Below are 19,701 nucleotides of genomic sequence, written 5' to 3' on the forward strand. Positions count from 1 at the left end.
AGCCTTTGCATATTGTGTTCCTCTGCCTGGAATGATCTCTTCCTGCTTTTTTCACATTGTTAACGTCTATCCATTTTCCAGTGGTCATTTAGATACTACCTCCTCCTAAATGCTTCCCTGATATCCTCCAAGATGGTTTTATTTGTTCATCCTCTATGCTCATAACACCCTGTTTTCTATACTAATAATGATATCTGTATCTATCAGGGTCTCAGAAGGAAACAGATGACACTCCAACTGGGCAATTTGAGGAGAGTTTAATAAGACAAGGAATAGGCAGGCTTTAGGGTAACCAACAATGGATAGTTCAGTACATTGGTGCTTGTAGCATCAGAAAGTATTACCATCCTAATCTTGGTGAAGGAAAGGGAAGAAGCAGTTGCCACAATGGAGAAACAGTATCTGAGCCTTAGGAAGGCTGTGGCCTGTGGTGGAAAGATCCACAGCAGCTCCACAAGGAGCCCAGGAAATGCATAACCCAACCTCACACTCCGAATGCCCTCTAGTCCACTGGCAATGACTCCAATGGGCAGAAACTCACTAGAAGCCATATATATGTAATTCATAAAGGCCAGTCTCCTCCCAGGTCATAGAATATGACTGAGAGAGGTAGAGTGTGAATCTAGGGTAAACACAAGGTATCTAGCACAAACAATGCCCATTTACTGAACACCTACTTCACTTAACAAATGGTATTCCTGGTTCATGAAAGTGCCCACATTATATATAAAGTTATCTCCATTTTACAAGTGAGAAGAAAACTGAGGCATGGCTAGCTAGACTAGATAACAGGTAGCAGGGCAAAGGTTCAAATCCCGTTCTGTCTGAGTCTGAAAGCTGAGCGCTTTCTACTTTCCCTTACTGTCAGTACTGGCATAATATTTTGTCTCATCCACTAGATTATGGTCTACTTGAGTATAAGGCAAACATTTCATTTATCTTTATATGGCCAGTGCCTTGTGCAGTGGCTTGCCCATAGTAGATAGGAAAGATAATAGATATTTGTGAAATCGATGAACAAAATTAAAAGAATGATTTAATATCTTAATTTATAAGAGTGGGGATTGGGTAATGAGAGCATGCCAGGGGCTGTTTGTGAATTATATCTGGCACTAAGACGCCTCTTTGTAATGGACCCTTATAAATAATTGCTTTCCTCTTAGTATCACAGAGAGAATAAAAGTTTGTCTGGTCTCTTAGCCATAATGGAGTATAACAAAAACTGACAATAAGTGGGGTTTCTGTATGCTGATCATCTCCCACCTTCCCCCTGACTTGGCTGAGAGCTGAGGGACACAAACAATGGAGCTGGCTGTCCCCAGTCCTTCTCCTGTGACTTCTCCTCTGAGTTGCCATGCCCCTTTTGAATGGTTCATTTCTCTTTCCCTTTCACTTAACTTGGCTTTTATATATCTGTCCATCACTGACTGTATAACTACCAGCTAGGATGGCCTGACTCTTTCTTAACTTTCACAGGAAGCTGCCTGCTCTGAATGTGTGATGCTTGAGAATGGGTTTTGGTAAGTCCTTAAAGACAGTTGTCTATGTTATTTCAAAGGTTGCCAAGTAATATATAGTTGTTTGAAAGTGAAGGGTAAAGTGGTATTTCACCACCCTGTTCTTTGCTGTTCGTGTGATGGCTCAAATCATAAAACATCATGTTTTGACCTTCGTAGGGAGATCTCACCAGCTTGGGGTTACTGAGTGGGCAGAGACATTCACTTTCATACTCAGTACCCTGGGCACTACTCAATCCTAGCCCAGTTGGAACTTGGCTGTTTAAACCTTTGAAACTCTAAAGTTGATTGAAGCTTCTGAGCCAACAAAAGAGGCAAAGGGCCTTTGTGCTTTAGCAAGGAAATGTTCCAGTTCTTTTGCACTTTCCTAATGAAGGCTGGCCCAGGAGCCCCGGTGTCCCTGGCACACAGAGGGGGGTTGTAGGGAACAAAGGGAGTTTGACTCGTTGGGGTCACTTCTCTCTTCCCAGGGACTTTCATGGATTATCTTCTAGCCATTGAGAGGTTTCATAATAAATCAGATTTCATAGCTTTGAGTTTGGATGAGAATTTTTTTAAAAAAAGAGCTATCTTGTGTATTGCTGAATCGCGTCAGACATTCCAGTGTATGAATTCTCATGCACGCCTTGTCTTCTTTGCCATAGCCCTACCCAGCTTCACCCACTTAGGTCACCTGACCAGTCTTGTAGGGATTTCAGTTTGCCATCTTGAATTTAATTTGTACATTACAGTGCTATTAAGTGTAAAGTATTTACTAGTGTTATGATTATTGGATCAAGTAGCGTTTCATAGTATGGATTTCGATATTAATTCTAATCCCATGTGATGCCTCCAGTAAGCTGAATGAAGAAATGAGTCTTCTCTCCTGACACATTTTAGAAAATGCGAGATTTTTGAAAACTCAGGACCCACATTTCAAATTCCATTGTTACCTATTGTGTTATATATCTGTATATGGAAACTGAGATAAGTAAATAGCAGGCCTGAAAGAAGCTTTAGAATTTGACCCCCCAACCCTCAACTTTATAAATTAGCAATTTGGCAGCCAGCGTAATTATTGGACGTGAGTTAGTGTGTAAGACGATAACTTTGTCCTACCGGTCATCCACTAGAAGTCTCCAAATTTGCAGAACCAATGAGATTAATTATGGTGCAGCATCTCAGTCTACAATGAAAGAATACAATGTCAAAGATGGTTCTGATACCATTTAGAAGCATCTGGCCCTAATCAGACTCCAATTTTAGGCCTAGTCCTACCTAAAGTTTTCTATAATTTATTACATCAAAAGACTCAAAGAGTTATTTTTATGCAGAGAAAATTGGACTCAAGTAAAAGTTATTTTCATCACTTTCATCTAATTACAAAGCTGAGCACAGAAGTATGACTATTTAAACATGTTGCAGATATAATAGAGTGAATAGCAATGAAAGCTAATCTTGACTAGCTGCCAGAGTAAGCAAAGATGAGGGAAATGACTCTCATGATTGGAAGGGAAAGTAAGGAAGCAGTAATTTAGTTTCAGAAGGTTCACATACTATTTAGTTAGGTATTTAAAGGGTTCAGGTTAATTATGATATCAATTATTTCTTAGTTGCATGTAGCTTATCTCAGTAATAAACTGTGATTTTTATTGCAACTGACTTCAGGGATATGGTCTCCTTCTGAGAAAAAGAAAGAGATAGGATTTATGGCCAGGCAAGGGAAGGTGAATTTGGACAAACATACATAGAGTGTAGACTTAAGCTACAGTCCACACCCCTTTGGGTGATTCTTTCCTTCCTTTGGGTTAACACAAAACTGCATAAATTTAGGAGCAAATCATTAGCTTTGAGGAGAAGAAATTTAGGCAAAAACAATACCCTGAAAATTTAGCATAATAAGGGAGCATTCACAAGTTAGTCAATTATTTTGAGTTCTTAGAAAAAACAAAGAATTCTCTTTGGTCCAGAGAAACACTTTTTCTTCCCAACTTTAAATTATCCCTAGGAAGATTAAATAGATTTTAACTTATCTCGTTTCCTTCTAATACATTGCTGCTGAGAAGCAGTTTGCATATAAGTCAGAAAAACCTGGAATTAAACCTAAACTACGTGGCTTAAACAGCCATATGATGTTGAGCAAATCACAATCTCTCTAAACCTCAACTTCTTCATAAAATAGGGTAAATAATGACAATTTTTAGAGTTGGCATGAGGGATGAGAGCAAAAAGATAAACTTCAATAAAGTAGTTTTTAATTTTTGATGAATAGATTGTTGTCTAAGACTCAATACTGTCAGTACATTTTCAGTCTCTGGAAGTGACTGGAAGAAAAGATACTGCCTTATTTAGTTATTCTCACTGCACAGAGACCAAAAAAACTTAGGAAAAAAGGTGTCTCTACTCAAGATGGTGGTTTGCACTAGCCCAAGATGAATTATTTCCCAGAAAACAAAAGGGGTGGTAAAGAGGTTGGAGTAAGTCATTTTCAGGCTCCCATGAGCTAGAGCCTTATTATGCCTGCAATGTGCAAATTCCCAGGATTTCAGACACAGGTTTATATATTATTATGCAAACATAAATATCTGAGTGGGAGTGAAAGGCATCATTCCATGAGTATGGGCACTTTTATTCTGTTTAAAACTCTTATTATTGAGCATCTACTATGTGCTCAACACATTTTAGGTGTTTTATATATGCCATTTCATTGAATCCTCAGCATTACTCTATGGAATAGATATCATCTTCATTTTGTGGTTGAGGGAACTAACACTCAGAGAGATTAACCTGGATTTATTAGCAACATCTACGTTATAAAGTAGAGGGAGGAAGACCAGTTAGGATGCTTTTGCAGTAATCTACTCGAGAAAAAATTGTTGGTCTGTGGGAATAGAAAGCAAATCTCTTGGAAACAAAAGATTCTACAATGTTGTTGTTTTTGCCCAAAATGGCACATTACAGAAATCAACTAATTCAGTCAAACGGCAACTGTATGTGCAAAAATGTTCCTATGACTCTTCTATATCATATCTTGTATTTTCCCTTTAACAAATGTGATTTATAAGTAAATTAAATGTACTTGAATTCAGAGATAATGCCTAAATTCCCATCTAATCTCTATTTTAACGATCTTTACACAGGGAGATCTGAGAAAACTTTCTCGTGAAATGTTCAACAATCCTGACTGCCAGGACCTGCTTTTGGATATCTTACCAACAAAACTGAGCCTTTCGTTAGTAACCATTAAGTTGGCCCTGATGGGTTCTCTATTATCTCAATAATTTACTCTTATTGAGTGAATAACCTACCAAATGAAAATAGCCAACACAATCTTGTTTTATCTAGCTGTTTCTTTTATACCACCTATCCTTTCTCTTTAGCCAGAGTAAGCAGTTACATGTTTGGTAACTAAAAACATTTCCTCCAATAACCTAAAGCTCAAGCCTTGCATTTTACCATCTAAGAGTTAGTCTTTCTGCATCGAAATGCTATTAATAATTACCCTAGTGCAGAGTTTCTCAACCTCAACACAATTGACACTTTGGACCAGATAATTCTTTGTTATGGGAGGCTGACCTGTGCAATACAGGATGTGAAGAATCACCTTCGGTCTTTACCCACTATATTCTAGTGGTAACCCCCTAATCCTGAGTTATGACAATCAAAACTATCTCCAGACATTGTCAAATGCCTCCTAAGGAGGCAAAATTGTCCCCAACCGAGAACTATAGCCCCAGAGGTAAATACTATATTACACCATTTTTAGTCATAGACAAAAAGGCTTTGTTTTTCCACATGGACAATAATCTTTAAGAATAAACCTCAATAGATAAGTTTATACTATTACTAAAAATAAATTTATCCTCGTTTAAAACAGCAACATATGTTCATTGCAGAGGAAAATATATAATGTAGATAAAACTATCAGGAAAAAAACATTTAGTCATCCTTATTCCCATACTCCAGAGAAAACCACCATGATTATTTATGTATTAATTTTCTTGATCAAACTCTTCAAAATGAGATTATATCATAAATATGAATTAGTAACTTGATTATTTTAAAATTAATAATATATGACTAATAATTATCCACTTATAGCATGATTTTAAATAGAATAGCATTCTTTTGGACAGCTATACAATTGATAGTCACTCATTCATTTAATAAATACAGTGGATATCTATGTGTCAGGCAGTGTGCTAGGTGCTAGGGATAAAAAAGTGAAGAAGACAGATGGGCAAGAAACTGTCTTCGTGAAGTCGGAGAGACCAACAAAGCATGTAAACAAAGCAAAAGAGATCAGGAAACAGCCTAATACCCTCTAGGAAGACAGGTCTTCATGGCCAGCGGAGGTAGCTGAAGACATAAAAGTGAATAGTAGCTAGTTTTGCTAAAGACAAGCTATTGTCCTATTCCTCTGTGTTTCCCCCACTCCATGCACTTATCACTATTCTGCTTAATAAATGATTGAAGATTTTAAATTTGTATACGAATTTGAATATTCCCAATCATTCTTACCCCTGCTTTGATAACATTTCTGCTACTTTTCCTCCCTTGCCCATTCCTCAAGATGTGCAGACAAATGTTTGATATCTTACGGCTGTGGTATAACAGGTCTGGATATATACATATTGACTGGCTGACCCTGTAGGAAGCCACCAGTAGGTGAAAATGAAGATTTTTAAAAGTATTTGAATTCGAATTGTCCTTTTCATTTTTCAGGATAATGTTTCTTCTAAGTGTAACAGCAGTCCTATCTCGTAATAATTAGGGTCAATTAATTCCTTTTGTTGCCAACTGATGCCTTAATAGAAGTAGCCTTGGAAGGAGGTCAACAGTAATGTAGTTTTTCTGGACCCCCTATAAACCTGCAGAACCCAGAGTGGTGGGAATGGAAAGGAAAATTTCCCTGAGTGGGTCACTAGGAGTGATGAGAAGCAGATAAGCAGGGCTTTCCTATTTCTATTCCTTGGTTCCTAGACCCATGTATTTTATGAATTGCAGACACAACACTGTATGATAGTCATTGACTTAGAGTGTATACTGGATTTTCGGAGAGAGCATCTCATCCTCATGGGGTACCATTTCCAAGCTGGCATTTTGACAGACATTTCCACCACTCTTTCAGACCTGCAGCTCCTGGGTGGTACTGTATGAGACAGGACCAGTAGATCCCATTGTCATACACTTACTTCTGCCCCTTGTTTGCTTTAAAGTGTGTCCTTTGGTCTGTACAATGTTGCCTGATCCGTGGATCATGCACTCTGTAAGCCTGCAGATAGTGATGCTGGCTGAGGACCTATGTGCCCCCAAAAAACCAGACTTGTACCAAAAATAAAAGTTGATTCCCATCAAAATGAAAACCATCACTCTCATTCAACACTGTACTATAGGTCCTAGCCAATGGAATATGGCCAGAAAAAAAAAAAAAGACAGAAAGAAAGAAAGGCATTCAGATTGGAATGGAAGAAATAAATTATTTACAGAAGACATGCTTAACTATGTAGAAAGTTCTAAAGAATATGCAGAAACACCCTAGAAGAACCAAGAAGTGAGTTTAGAAAAGCCATAGAATGTATATATAAACTCTTACATTATGACATTTATATAACAATGGGATCAAAATACATTTACAAATTAAATATAAACAAAAATATTAGCAAATAAACAGTATCATTTTGATGTGTTTCTTTTTTCTTTGCTTTAACAGGAATATGAGATCCACTATAACATTCTACATTGTTTTGAGATGAGCATGTCTATTATTGCCTTGTTCCACATGCGAATGCAAATTCTTCTTCCACTCTTTTCTACTTTATTCATACAGCCTTCTGACATCAATTCATATTTTATTGCCTTAAACGCTTCATTTGTTAACCTTAATTAGTAAGTGCGAATAAAAGTGACACAACTTGGACTCCACACAATCATAATCACAAGCACAAATATGTAAACTTTGGCACTGAAATCTTGTGGCAGTACTCAGATATACATTATCACACACATTATCCAGAATATGTTTGTATCAATTAATTTTTAAAGATTTTCATAAATATGTAAAATAAATCACAAAGGGATCTTCCATAAGAATATGTCTGTGGACTATACAGAGGTTCGTGGATCCATTTGAGAACAGTAGTAAATACCTCTCATTTGACAATAAATCCTATAAGTAAGATCTGTTAGTATCTCCTGTGTTGTGTCCTTTTCATTAGCATTAGGAAGTTTCGTATGCTCAGTGAGGGTTTATTTCTTATTTCCTTACACACAGTGGGCACTTATCTGATGCTTATGGATCAAATGATGCCCAAGCTCCTCTTCTGTGAATACAGTGCCTTTGATCTTTATGAAATCCTGATCGTCACGTTTTGTTTTCTGATTGTAAAAATGAGAACATTTCATATGTGCCATATAATCTAAGTAGATACTCAAATTAATATTGCCTGAATGTTAATAACTGAATGCTTTTATGTACAATATGAGCTATATCTCATTTAATCCTACCACAGCCCCATGAAGAAGGTTATATTGTTATCCTTGCTTTTAGTGCTTATGAAAGCACAAAAGCACTGAGGCTCAGAGAGGGTCAGCAACATGCCTAATGTCACCCAGCTACCTTGAAGCAGAATTGAGGTTGAACTGAGGCAGATTGGCTCTGAACCAGAGCATTAGGCTGCCATGTCTAATGCTCAGAGAATCCTGGAAGCATCTTGGATATCCTTAATACATTCGCCTCGTAAGTTCTACAATTTGCCCTCCAGCTAATTGAGTTGCTTGGAATGCCTATTATACAAACATAAGTGAGGAAACCTCATCTTTGGTCCATGAAGGTTCATAAGGAAATTATCTCTCAATGGGAGTTTAGTGGGTTTCTTTGTATTCTGGAGTTTTGTGCATGTATTTTTAATTATTTCATCTGGACAGCTGTGGCATGCTACTAACGCGCTCGGAGCACTAACGTACTTATGTGAGGAGACTGACTTTTTATGGTAAAGAAAGAGATTATTCTAATTTCCTTTGATTGTCAAAACTTACCACTCCCCTTTAAAATACCCAAGGAGAGGAATTACTTCTCCTTCATTCTCTGCATTAACCCAGATGGAGCCAGAGGAGATTCACAAGCCATCTGGATTTAATTAGACAGTGTACTGTGTGAATATGCTAGTGGCAGTGTTGCTGTAGGAAATTAGCTTTAATGGAGAGAACCTTGGATTTGGAATCAGGAATTCTGGTTTCTCTCTGGCCTCTGTGACTAACTAACTTCTCACTGTTTTTCTTTTATCAAAAGAAAAGAATATCTCTCTGTTACCTCATTGGGTTTTCTCTGGAGATCAGTTAATAATAAATCATTTAGAAGTCATTCAAAAAACACAAACCACTGCAGAATGCCAAAGATTCTTTTGTTATTATGATAGTACTGCAGAATTTAAACCATGGTTTGTTTTTTAAACAACTTTTCCAATTATATGATAATTAACCCTCTTTCTCATTTGTGACAACTTGATTGGACCAAAGATGGGGAGCATGGCATTTTGAAGCTCTAATTTTGGAGTCCAGTCTCTGCATCACTGTGCTCGGCCATAAGCTCTCTATCATGCAATTAAGGTCTGCCTTTATTTGCAAACCTCCTCTTATTTCCCTCAGGTTTCAGAAGTTGAAATATTCAGGCATGATTCTTCAGGGTTTGTGCGAAGTCAAAGAGTTATTATTGATTCCACAGTGGGCTGTGAATTCCAAAACAGTTCAAACGAGAGAAAAATAATTTATATAGAAATTGTAATTTGCCAGCTGTGGCTGGGGGGAGCCAGCTTTTATTAGAGGAAGCTTCAGCTGGATTAGACAATAGCAGTGTGCAATTCCCTGATTCTGGCCCCAGTGTACAAGTGTAATGACTCTGCACAGAGTTTACTCTTTTACAGATATGGCCAAATATTTGAAAATTTGGGACATGCAGTATGTTCCTGAAAAAACATCAACTGTTCACTAGGCAGCTCACAAAAGGAGCAAAAAGATTCTCTAAGATCCACTTATATTAGACTCAGCACCAGTCTTGCTCCTCTGGGAAGTCAGAGGGGAACGGATAAAACACAAAACAAACAAATAAAACACTAGCACGTGAGCATTGAAAACCTAGAAGTATCAAGAATTTTTTTTTTAACCAAACTCACTCTTCCAGGAATCTTAATCTGATTTTAAGATGTGGAAGACAGATTTTCATTTATTTTCTTCCCCAGCATCAAACTCTATTTTTATATTTTTCTACTTTCTTTTTAGGACATTTAAAAATATTATTATGAAGATGATATATAGTCTCTGTAGAAAAATTTTATATCTATTCATAAACAAAGATGAATGAAGTAAAAAAAATTAATCAACATGGACAACCCATGGGGTTAATCATCATCTTTGCTGAACTTACCTCATTGGATCAATGAAGAAGATGCAATCACATAAACAATGTGACAGTACTTAAAAAGGTTCTTGTTGAAAACAGTCTGGTAAAAGCTAACCCTCATTGAGATCTTACTGTGTGCCAGATACTGTTCTGATCACTGTATAGGTGTCCTCTCAGTAATTCCAAGGAGGTTCTCTTAACCCCATTACAGAGGTAAAAAATATAAGGCCCAGAGATGTTTAGTAATTCACGTAGGGTCACACAGCTATTAATAGTAAAGGGTGGAGGGTGAATTCGAATCCAGAAGTCTGTGACTCCAGAGCCCATACCCAAAGCAGAAGTCAGTACATTACAGCACGCAGACCAAATCTGGCCCTGTCATCTATTTTTATAAAGTTTTATAGCAACACACACTTGTCAATCATAAACCTAAAACTCAGGGATAAGCCTTAGTGATTATTGGTAGGTGTATCCATGATCTTCCAATTCTTTCCAGATTTTTTTTTTTTGAGGGGAAAGAGAAAAGGAGATAAAGCTAAGAATAAAGCATTTATTAAACTTCCTTAATATTTGTGCCTATTCCAGACAACTGCCACTCAAAGAATTTGTAAGAAAAAAATGTTCTGTGTTACCTCAAGGAGCACAGAACAAGAGTTCACTAAAACTTTTCTATCAGCTAGGAAGGGCTGAACTCTCAGATTTTTATAACATTGTCTTTGATTAGCACAGCTAGCTGAATAAGAGAGAAAAAGTAATACCTTTACCTCACCCATTACATAGTTCATGCCTGACACCCCTGTAAAAAAAGACAGATTAACAAGAGAAAAGTGTAACAGACTTATTTAACAAAAGTTTTGTATGATATGGGAGCCTTCAGAAATGAGACCCAAAGACCCAGGGAAAACCATATTTTTATGTTTTGTTTTGATGAAGAATGCACAGTGATGTAGAAATATGACCAGACAAAAAGGGAGTATAACCTAATGATAAAAAACTGGGGATGGGGAAACTTAGCAAGGCATGCTTGTTCAGATTCTTCTTAGCCTCTTTGCATAGTATTCCTTCCTTCTGGGTGGAGGGCAGGATACCTCTCACATGAGGATCCTCAAAAGAGAGAGTAGAAGAAGGTCAGAGACATTTCTGCTTCTGCGGTTTTCTCAATTTCCTTCAGCTTAAAATACTCACGATGCCAAGATGCTATATTTTGGGGTAGTATTTCCTGCATCCCATCACTGTGTTGTCATAGCTCAAGACTCAATTAAAGCACTGATTTATGCCTTGAGTCCTCAGTGGGACTCCACTAAGTTTGAGATTTGGGTTTGGAAGTCAAGAACTGTGAGATGTAAACATATTTTTGAAATCTAAATACAAGTTATCCTTTAAAAATATAAACAAAATCCCAAAGGCCAGTGATTAATCAAGACGACATCAATTGGTGTTTATTAAGCCCTGCTTTGAGAACTACAAAACAGATATTAGAAAGGTAAAGTCTCTATTTCTTAAGGAGCATACAACCTTGCTGTAGTAAAGTTATAGTTTATTTTCTTCATGCACAGGTTTCCTGGCCAGTATATATGCATTGTTTAAAGCACACCCTTCCAAGTTATCTCATTCTATGGGGACTTTGAATCTTTCATGGCCTTTGAACTATTTTACAACTCTGTAAGTTGTAGGTAACTGATAGCAGTACAAAACAATTCTCGTCTATAGACATGCAAATAAATTCTATCCAGTGAAAGTTCAAAGATTTCCCTTTTACACTATGGATGCAGTCAGTTTTGTGTTCATTTGCAAATTCAATTCCTAATTTATAACCATGTCTGTTCTTCAGATACTCTTTTGAATTTGTTATAACATCTTGCTGGTTCCTGTATTTATTTAATGAGTTAAATAAAATCTTTGTTGGATTGTTGTGGGAATTATGTGACATGTGACTTTTATTCTGAAATATAGAAGCACTGATTAAATATTTGGGTTGTGTTGTTTGTTTCTTTTGTTTATTTTTTGAAGAATCAGTAGAGCCAATGTATAAAGTGGCTAATGTGTCACAGCAATAAAGTTAACCCATTCAATCAACAACTCAGGAAGAACAATGAATATGACTTCTTTTTTTACACCTCCAAAGTTCCTACCTAAGGCTTATAACTCCACTACCTAAATAGGTCAAAAATGTTTTCAAAAGCCATATAAATGAAACAAGCTTATGACTTTCAAAGTTCAGTGAGGCATATTCAATATGCAAAGGTTAATCAATGAGTGATCTTTGCAATCATGTTTGTACAGGAAGACACCCATAATAGTCAATTTCTTGCATGTCCTCTCTAGAAAAGTTTTCCTGAAGTTCTTCCTCTAAAATGTAATTCTTATCTAGTGCACTTTAGCTGTCAGGGTCTTTTTTTTTTTTTCATCATATTAAGAACACAGGCTGTCCCTAAGAGATTAGTAATTCTTAGCCTTAATTCTAGCTCACATCATGAATATAATTAATTCCTCCTGCATTTATACTTTTACATTTAGAAATATCGAAACAAACCCCCTATTTTTACAACTGGAATAAATCATTAACTACATTTTTTTAAGTGATGAAGAGGTAATTGACAAAACCGAATATATTACCTTGTGGTATAACATTTATGCAAACAGCCACTCATTTCAATTTGAAGCCCCTTTCAAAATCCTTCAGAGATTAAGAAGCTCTCCGAATTTTAGGATTTACTACCAATCTTCTTAAACTTCTGGAACAAAATTATTCCACCTGCCCCACTTCAGCACTCCCCACCCATCCCGTGCAGTCTATACTTCCATACAGGCAAGTAGTATTTCCTGAATGGGAAACATAAGAAAAGAATCTCAACATGCTTTGTGTAAAAGGACAATATCCCTCTTGGAGACTCACAACACATTAGATTACGGATGATTCTGAGAGGGTTTAGAGTAAAGAAACTTGTCTAACTTTGTTTAATCCAGTGTTTACCATCCTTGGCCAGCATGCTTGCCTGCTTTCATTTCCTTGGATGTGCTGCTACTGAGCCTATGTAAATGCCATTTTCCCACCAGCCCCACGGAGCATCTCAGCTCTGGTGCACATTAGAATCCTAGTCCCCAGACCAAAGTGCCACAGGGTTTCAGTATTTTGTTGAAATTCCCCAGGTAATTTATGTTCAGCTGTCATTGAGAATACTGTCCTGAGCTCTAAGCTTCATGTAGACAGGGCCCAGTTTTGCTTACCTCTACTATTCACACAGGAAGCGATCAATAAAAAACATTTGTCAAATAAAAGGAAGAATGAATAAATAAATACTAAATAGTGTTCCTGGGGAAAAACTGCCTTAGGGAAACATTTGCAGAGCCACCATGTTGCACAGGACACGTTTTGTTGTAGGTGAGGAGGGGTGGTCCAATGCTATTAATAGCATTTCATAAAGAGCTTAACCCCATGGGACTTCTTCCTGCTGCATTAGTTCTAGATTAGACTAATCAGGTGTTAGCTCAAAACCAAGGACAAAGCATTCTCTGGAGCTGAGGCCTGTTATCAGAGCAGACCTTGAGTGTTTTCCACAGTCACAGAGCGTCTAGCTTCTTTGAGGGCCTCAGAAGCACTAAAATTCATGTGATGAACTCCCCAAGTTCATCCTCTATCTATTAATACATTCAAACGTCTTTCCAGGGCCAGCTAAAATCACACCACCATTGTAAATCCTTTCTTTGTTCATTACATCTCACAATATATTACTCACCAGCTACGCAGAACAACCATGGCTCTTTCTTACATGTCCATCAATTCAAAGTTGTGGCTCTGAATGCCTGTGGTATAGACTCTGGAGTCAGATTGTCTGGCTTAAAATCCTCCCTGTGACATTTCTAGCTGTCTAACCCTATGCAAGTTACTCAAGCTTTTCACATCTTTGTTCCTTTGTTTGTAAAGTGAGGATAATAAAAAATGCTCCTGACTCATAGAATTGCAAGTATTAAATAGAATAATGAACGTAAAGCATTTGGCACATAAACATCTGGTTATTAATAGCCATTATAATTTCTGTCTTTTGATGTTTGTAATTTTTGTATCCTGTTTGCTAGGTGTCATAGGTTTACATCTTAACATGTCTTCATGCATTATAAACTCATTGATATTGTACATTGTGCCTAATTGATTTTTGAAACATAGTGGTTGGTTATTACATATGGCTCCTTGGCAGGGAACATATTTGGATTAGGATTCTCTTCTCACTCGCACATCCCTAAATGGATAGAACTTCTAGTATGTGAAGAAGAGTTACCTAGAGCTTTACAGCTGGCCTAGACTCAAAGCAGAGACTCCTCCTGGCCTGTATATCCCTGTCCCAAGAGGAACGTAGCCCACTGAAGACTACTACTAATCAGCACTTGCAGTTCAAGTATACAAAATAGGTATCTGCAAAGGCCTGCACTACCTGAGACGTCTTAAGAAGCCAATGAGGTCTTAGAGAACTTTTAAGATTACCAGATAATTAGTACTGAGAGGAGCCTAGTCAACTTCTGTGTATTCCAGGTCAATATGAAAATCCAGATGCTTTCTTCTCACCACCTGCTATGTTTCTTTCTCTGCCCATTTTTACAGAAGAATCTCTCTTAAAAGAAAGCACGGAGCAGTGGTAGATTAAAATCACCCGAGGAATGTTTAGAAAGTACAAATGCCAAGATTTTATCCAAGACCAACTAAATTAGAATCTCTAGAAATGAGATTGGACATCAGTATTTCACAAATATCCTCAGGCGAATATAATGTTCAGGCAGGCTTCACCAACATATTATAGAAGGAGATGCTCCACCAAATGAGAATCAACAGGAAGTAAACAAATTTTCTGAGCACAACATTGTGCTAGGTACCGTGAGGATGCAAAACCAAAACTTGTCTCTGTCCTCAAGGAGCTGTTAGCTCCTTGTTGGAGAAGACTTCCTCCCAGAAAAAGATAAATAACCAGAAGTCTGCACGGTATGGGTATATGAGTGGGTCAGAAGCTAAAATCTGCAGAAATTTAGAGGTGAGACATCAGTGAAGGCCAGAATGCCCAAGGGTTTCATGGCAGAGGAAGGAGGTAACTGAAGATTTAGAGGGCTAAAAAGGCAATAAAAGCTATCCTTGACTTTTTTACATCAAATTTGGGACATGATTTCAGGACTGTAGGGGGCTGCTTGAGACTCTCACATGCTTTGGGCCTGAATTTTCAAGACTCTACAAAAGCTTTGTGAATACAACTTGTTATTTCTGTAAAGTTTCCATTCTCAGCTCTTGAAGGTAATGTTATTGTTGTTTTCAGTTTAGGAAACTGACACTTAGAAAAGGTAAGTACAGCTTGAAAGGTGATATGTTTGCAGGTGTGTGTTGGACTTGAGAAACAAGCAGGCAGTCTCTGAGGAACAGAGATTCAGGCCAGTTGCCAACATTTTTCAGAAACATCAGTGCTCCTTTTGTGCTGTTGGTTTCTTCCTGGGTCATGTAGGAAGGACAAACTCTGCCATGAGAAGCTGAGCAAAGCTCTGGTGGCATGATCCCTTGTCTAGCAGCCTGTAGCCTCCTTCTTTGCACATAGCATTGAAATTAGTCCTTGACAATGTGTTCCTCTCAGTAAGAACCTGGAATCTCCTCTACCTATTTTGATAGTTTCTTCCCTATTGGCCCTAAGAGCTCCACACAGAAAGAAAAAAAAAAGGCATTGGAATTAATGTATATTTTGTCTCCTTTCAAGAGTATCTTTTTTTGCACATGGAGTTTGAGGTATCTAGACTTTTATTTTTGAGAATCACACCTTGGTAACACGTTAGTCAAAAGAAACTCATTAACTTTCTCTAATGGAAAAGTTAGAGGCATCACATGCTTATTTGAAGCCAAAGTTTTATTCTAACAGAGGACACTGCAAACCATATGCTGGTTGGCCTGAGATCCTTTTTTGGGGGAGCTGACTGAACATTGACCCCAATTACTGGCATTTTTTTGTGCTTCAGTGCTGCTATTTCAGAACAAAAAATAATAACTAAACTCTACAGAGAAGGCTTTATAAACCTTCCCAGTGAGTCTATAGCTCATTTCTCTTTTTTTCATGGTCACCGAATGATTTTTCCTTGTTGCTCGTACATGGTGTTCAATTATAGAGAATTGCCAAAACCAGATGACAATCATCTGTCAGAGAAACTCTATGGAACTTGAGGGGAAAATACAAATTTTTAAGCCTTTTCCATTTTAACATCTCTGCCTTCAGCTTTCTCGTTAGGGGAGCTTATCACCATTTTTAGTTGCTCTGTCCGGTTGTTTCAATTTTGCCATTTGTGAGAACATACCTATTGCTACCATTAAGAGTAATGTGTAAGTTAGTTGGTTTAATATTCTACTTTGAGGTATCTCTAAAATATAAATGGAGTAATTGTGTTTTAGGGATCCTTTTTAATTGATCTTCAAATTGGGCTATTAAAGATTAGTTAGCCTCCACCAAAAGAAAGGTGTAAAACAAAAAGGAAGCAGCCATGGGTCCCAGATAAGGGATCAATGTGACTTCTAGGAAGCCAGTTGAAATTGAAACAGGAGGCCCAAACTGACATTAGGAGAAAGGTCTCCAGAAAAAGTGGAAATGAGAAATTATCTGCCAAGTTATACTTGTGGACAATTCTATTGAAATGCTGGCTGCTAGAAGAAGTAGAAAGACATAAGTATAAATACAGAGAAAACCAAGTGAATTCTTTAAAAAGATATAATAAATAATTCCAGGAAAAACAAAGATATATATTCAGGAAAGAAAATAAAATTATACTATGTGACTTGGCCCAGCAGTAAATCATACTGACATGGTTAAATAAAGTTAAACCTAAAGTTATTTAGAAACATGAAGATACATATTAGAAGAAACAGATAAGATATTTGAAAGCAATTGCCTTTGGAAAGTGGAGTTAATATTGCTGGAGATGGAGGAGCAACTGTTCTTTTTTAGTATAAGCTACTTAGCACTTTTTAAATTCTGAACCTGTGTGGTTTTGATAAAAATAAAAATTAACCATTTAAAAATATAAGTTTATATTTGTAGCTCTTTTTAGCATAAGTAAAAGCCTGGCATGCTTTCCCCAATGTTTTGTGGAGCAGTGCTGAAGGGGAGAATGGCTTTTTAAGCATATGCATTAGGAAGGCTTTGGTGGGTTTGGCACGATGGACAGGCCCTGGTCAAAGTTTGTTTACAACCTCTTTTGGCTTTGATCCCACCCTGATAAATAAGGAGAGGGACTTTCATAAACCTCAGAGGGTTGAGTTCTGTGTGTTCCTTTGGGATGCTGAACTTCTCCTTACTATTATTGGCTATTGGCTCAAGCATCATTCTCATTTTGAAAAATGTTCTGGGCTGGCTGGGTGTGCATTGGGCTTGTGCTTAAATCCTACATGTGTCAGAACATCTTGCTGGGTCTAAGACCTTTGGATGAATGTGAAAATAAGAGGCTGAGAAATCAGAACATATGTCCCAAAAAAGGACAAGGATTTACTCTGAACCCTTGTCTTTGGGTAGAAGTGCTCTGTGCCTTCAAATTTATTCTTAAAGCAATTTTTCTCAGTTTGCAAAACAGAATCCAAGGCAGGGTGTTTGTATGGATTAGAAATTACATTTTTTTACTCAAATAAGTTTCAAAATCTTACATCAGCTGGCTCTTGCATCATGGCTAATTATATGCACACAAAACAATGTTTTGCCATGCCTCAGTCATTCAAAGAGCAAAAATATTTCTAGGACTGGCAACTCAACTAGTCATCTGAGTTGAGGTATGTAATTTTTTACAATATTAAATATGTGGAATTGTTTATACTCAGGTTAATAATTAATGGAGAAATACATTCTAGTTTAGGCTCAGATTTTAAAAGAACATGGTATGTGTTTGGGAAAAGAAAATAACATTAATTAAGCATCTACTCTGTCCCATGCACTTCACGTACATTATTTCATTAATTCCCACCAAACACTGCATTATTATTTTCATTTTAAAGATGAGATAGAGAGAGGTCATTTGACTTGTGTAAGAAATCCTAGCTACTAATTAGGGGAGGTGGAATTTTAAGGTTTTGCAACAACAAAAAAGGAAAGAATTTGAGCAATTTTTATTGATAAAAATCCACTTGCAGCAAAAGCACTTGTGAAACTTGTTTAAAAGTGGAAATTGTGGGGCTCTACCCAGACTTACTAAAGCAGAATTTCTCAGAGAAGGGCCTGGGAATACCCTGTGATTCGTATGTACTCCAAAGTTTGAGAACCACTGCTGTAGCATAGTTACAAATTATGCTCCATTAATTTTGCAGAATGTATCATGTTATCCTATGATTAAATCCCCTTGAAGCTCAGCCTTATTTTATCACCTACCACTTCTCAATCCTTAGAGACTAAGTCAGAATTTCTGAAAACTTTGTATAAAGAATATGTCACATGATTACATTTTATACTTAAATTGGGCCACAAAGAACTAGCGTTTTTCTCTTAAGTTTAGGGGGTAGGATACAAAGCGATGGCAGAGTAAGAACAAGAGCTGAGAGACATTCTGTGTGTGTGTATTCGTGGCAAAATCCACAAGTGTTCTGTGTCTGTTTACTGTGGTTTCTTAACCATTAGTGCTAGTTCTCAACTGATACATACAGATTTTCCCCTACTCACTCTCGGGGATTGGTAGCTGTGTGCTAGTCCACCACCACTACCACCACCTCCCCTCTGCCCTTGTTTTAGCCACCCTTTGGCATAGTTTATGTCTTGAATAGCTTTGAGAAGACTAAATGAATGTTCCCAGAATCCGTGAAAGGGTTATTGCCAGAAATTTAATTAAAAGATAAACAGAGATAGACAAAAATCAAGTACAGTACAAAATTAAGAAAACATAAGAAAGGTGGAGATAAGAATGGGAGAATTTGTACTAGCCCATCAACCCCCCAAAATGGGCCATGCCCTGAATATCACAGAGCAGAAATGACAGGATGAAAAGAGATAAGGGCAGTTTATACTCTTCCTACAGTGTCCCTTTCCAAAAATGGAAACTTGTTAATGTAGGAAGGTGGGAGGTACGGACTTTTGCACCAGAGTGTGCTTTTTGTTTGATAAAATAAGAGAGTATAAGGTCAGGAGTGCAATTTGGGATATTTATTCTGAGTTTACAAACATTTATTGAATGGCCTCTATATTGAAGCCCTCTGAATTTTGACATATTGAACTCTTATGTAGGGAAGTCAGGAGAACAAATTTTAGTCCCATTTACTTGTGTGACTTCAAGCTGGTCACTCATTTTTTTCTGATGCTTAATCTCTTTGTCTGTAGAAAGAAGCAGCAAGCCAGATATTTTTTAGGTCCTTTTGAGTTCTAAGAGTCTATGTCTTCATTTATAATCATGCCACAAGGAAATCTGAAATTTTTCTTTGCTGGCTTAGGAGATTTTGAGTGAAGTTATCATAAGTTTGTTGAAGTTGATGAAAGATTACAATTGCACAGACAGATTCTTAAAGCCAACACAATAGTCGTTATTTTTGGAAAATATATTCAGTTAGTATGAGTACAATCAAGGTCCCTAGTTAGCATCTGCCTATTTCTGAGATAGTTATCAAGTAAGCTGTTCTGCTGATAAATAATGCTAAAGCTCAAGGTGGAGAGGAGAAAGTGACAAAACATTTCCATCCCGAGCATCCTGAGGTTTACCTTCTATGCATACTATTGTATTCCACTTATTTTAGGAAAGCTTTACTGAGTTGTAATTGACATACAAAAAACTACATATATTTAAAGTGTACAATTTTATAAGTTTTGACATTTGACATATGTCCAC

At 37.1% G+C, this 19,701-nt stretch overlaps 1 long non-coding RNA gene across 2 annotated transcripts in view; it reads right to left on the reverse strand.

Annotated features, from left to right (window-relative positions):
- Window positions 1–19,701, reverse strand: part of LOC123650222 — a 142,389-nt gene that overhangs the window by 54,650 nt on the left and 68,038 nt on the right. The window contains exon 3 of one of the 2 annotated variants that reach the window (XR_006739301.1): window positions 2,616–2,682. The exons of the other annotated variant lie outside the window; for it this stretch is intronic. This is a non-coding gene — a long non-coding RNA (uncharacterized LOC123650222). Of the gene's footprint in view, window positions 1–2,615; window positions 2,683–19,701 lie in introns of those variants that run through there. 2 annotated transcript variants of the gene reach the window in all.

Source organism: Lemur catta, chromosome 14 (assembly GCF_020740605.2).
Source record: "Lemur catta isolate mLemCat1 chromosome 14, mLemCat1.pri, whole genome shotgun sequence".
Taxonomy (NCBI): Eukaryota; Metazoa; Chordata; class Mammalia; order Primates; family Lemuridae; genus Lemur; species Lemur catta.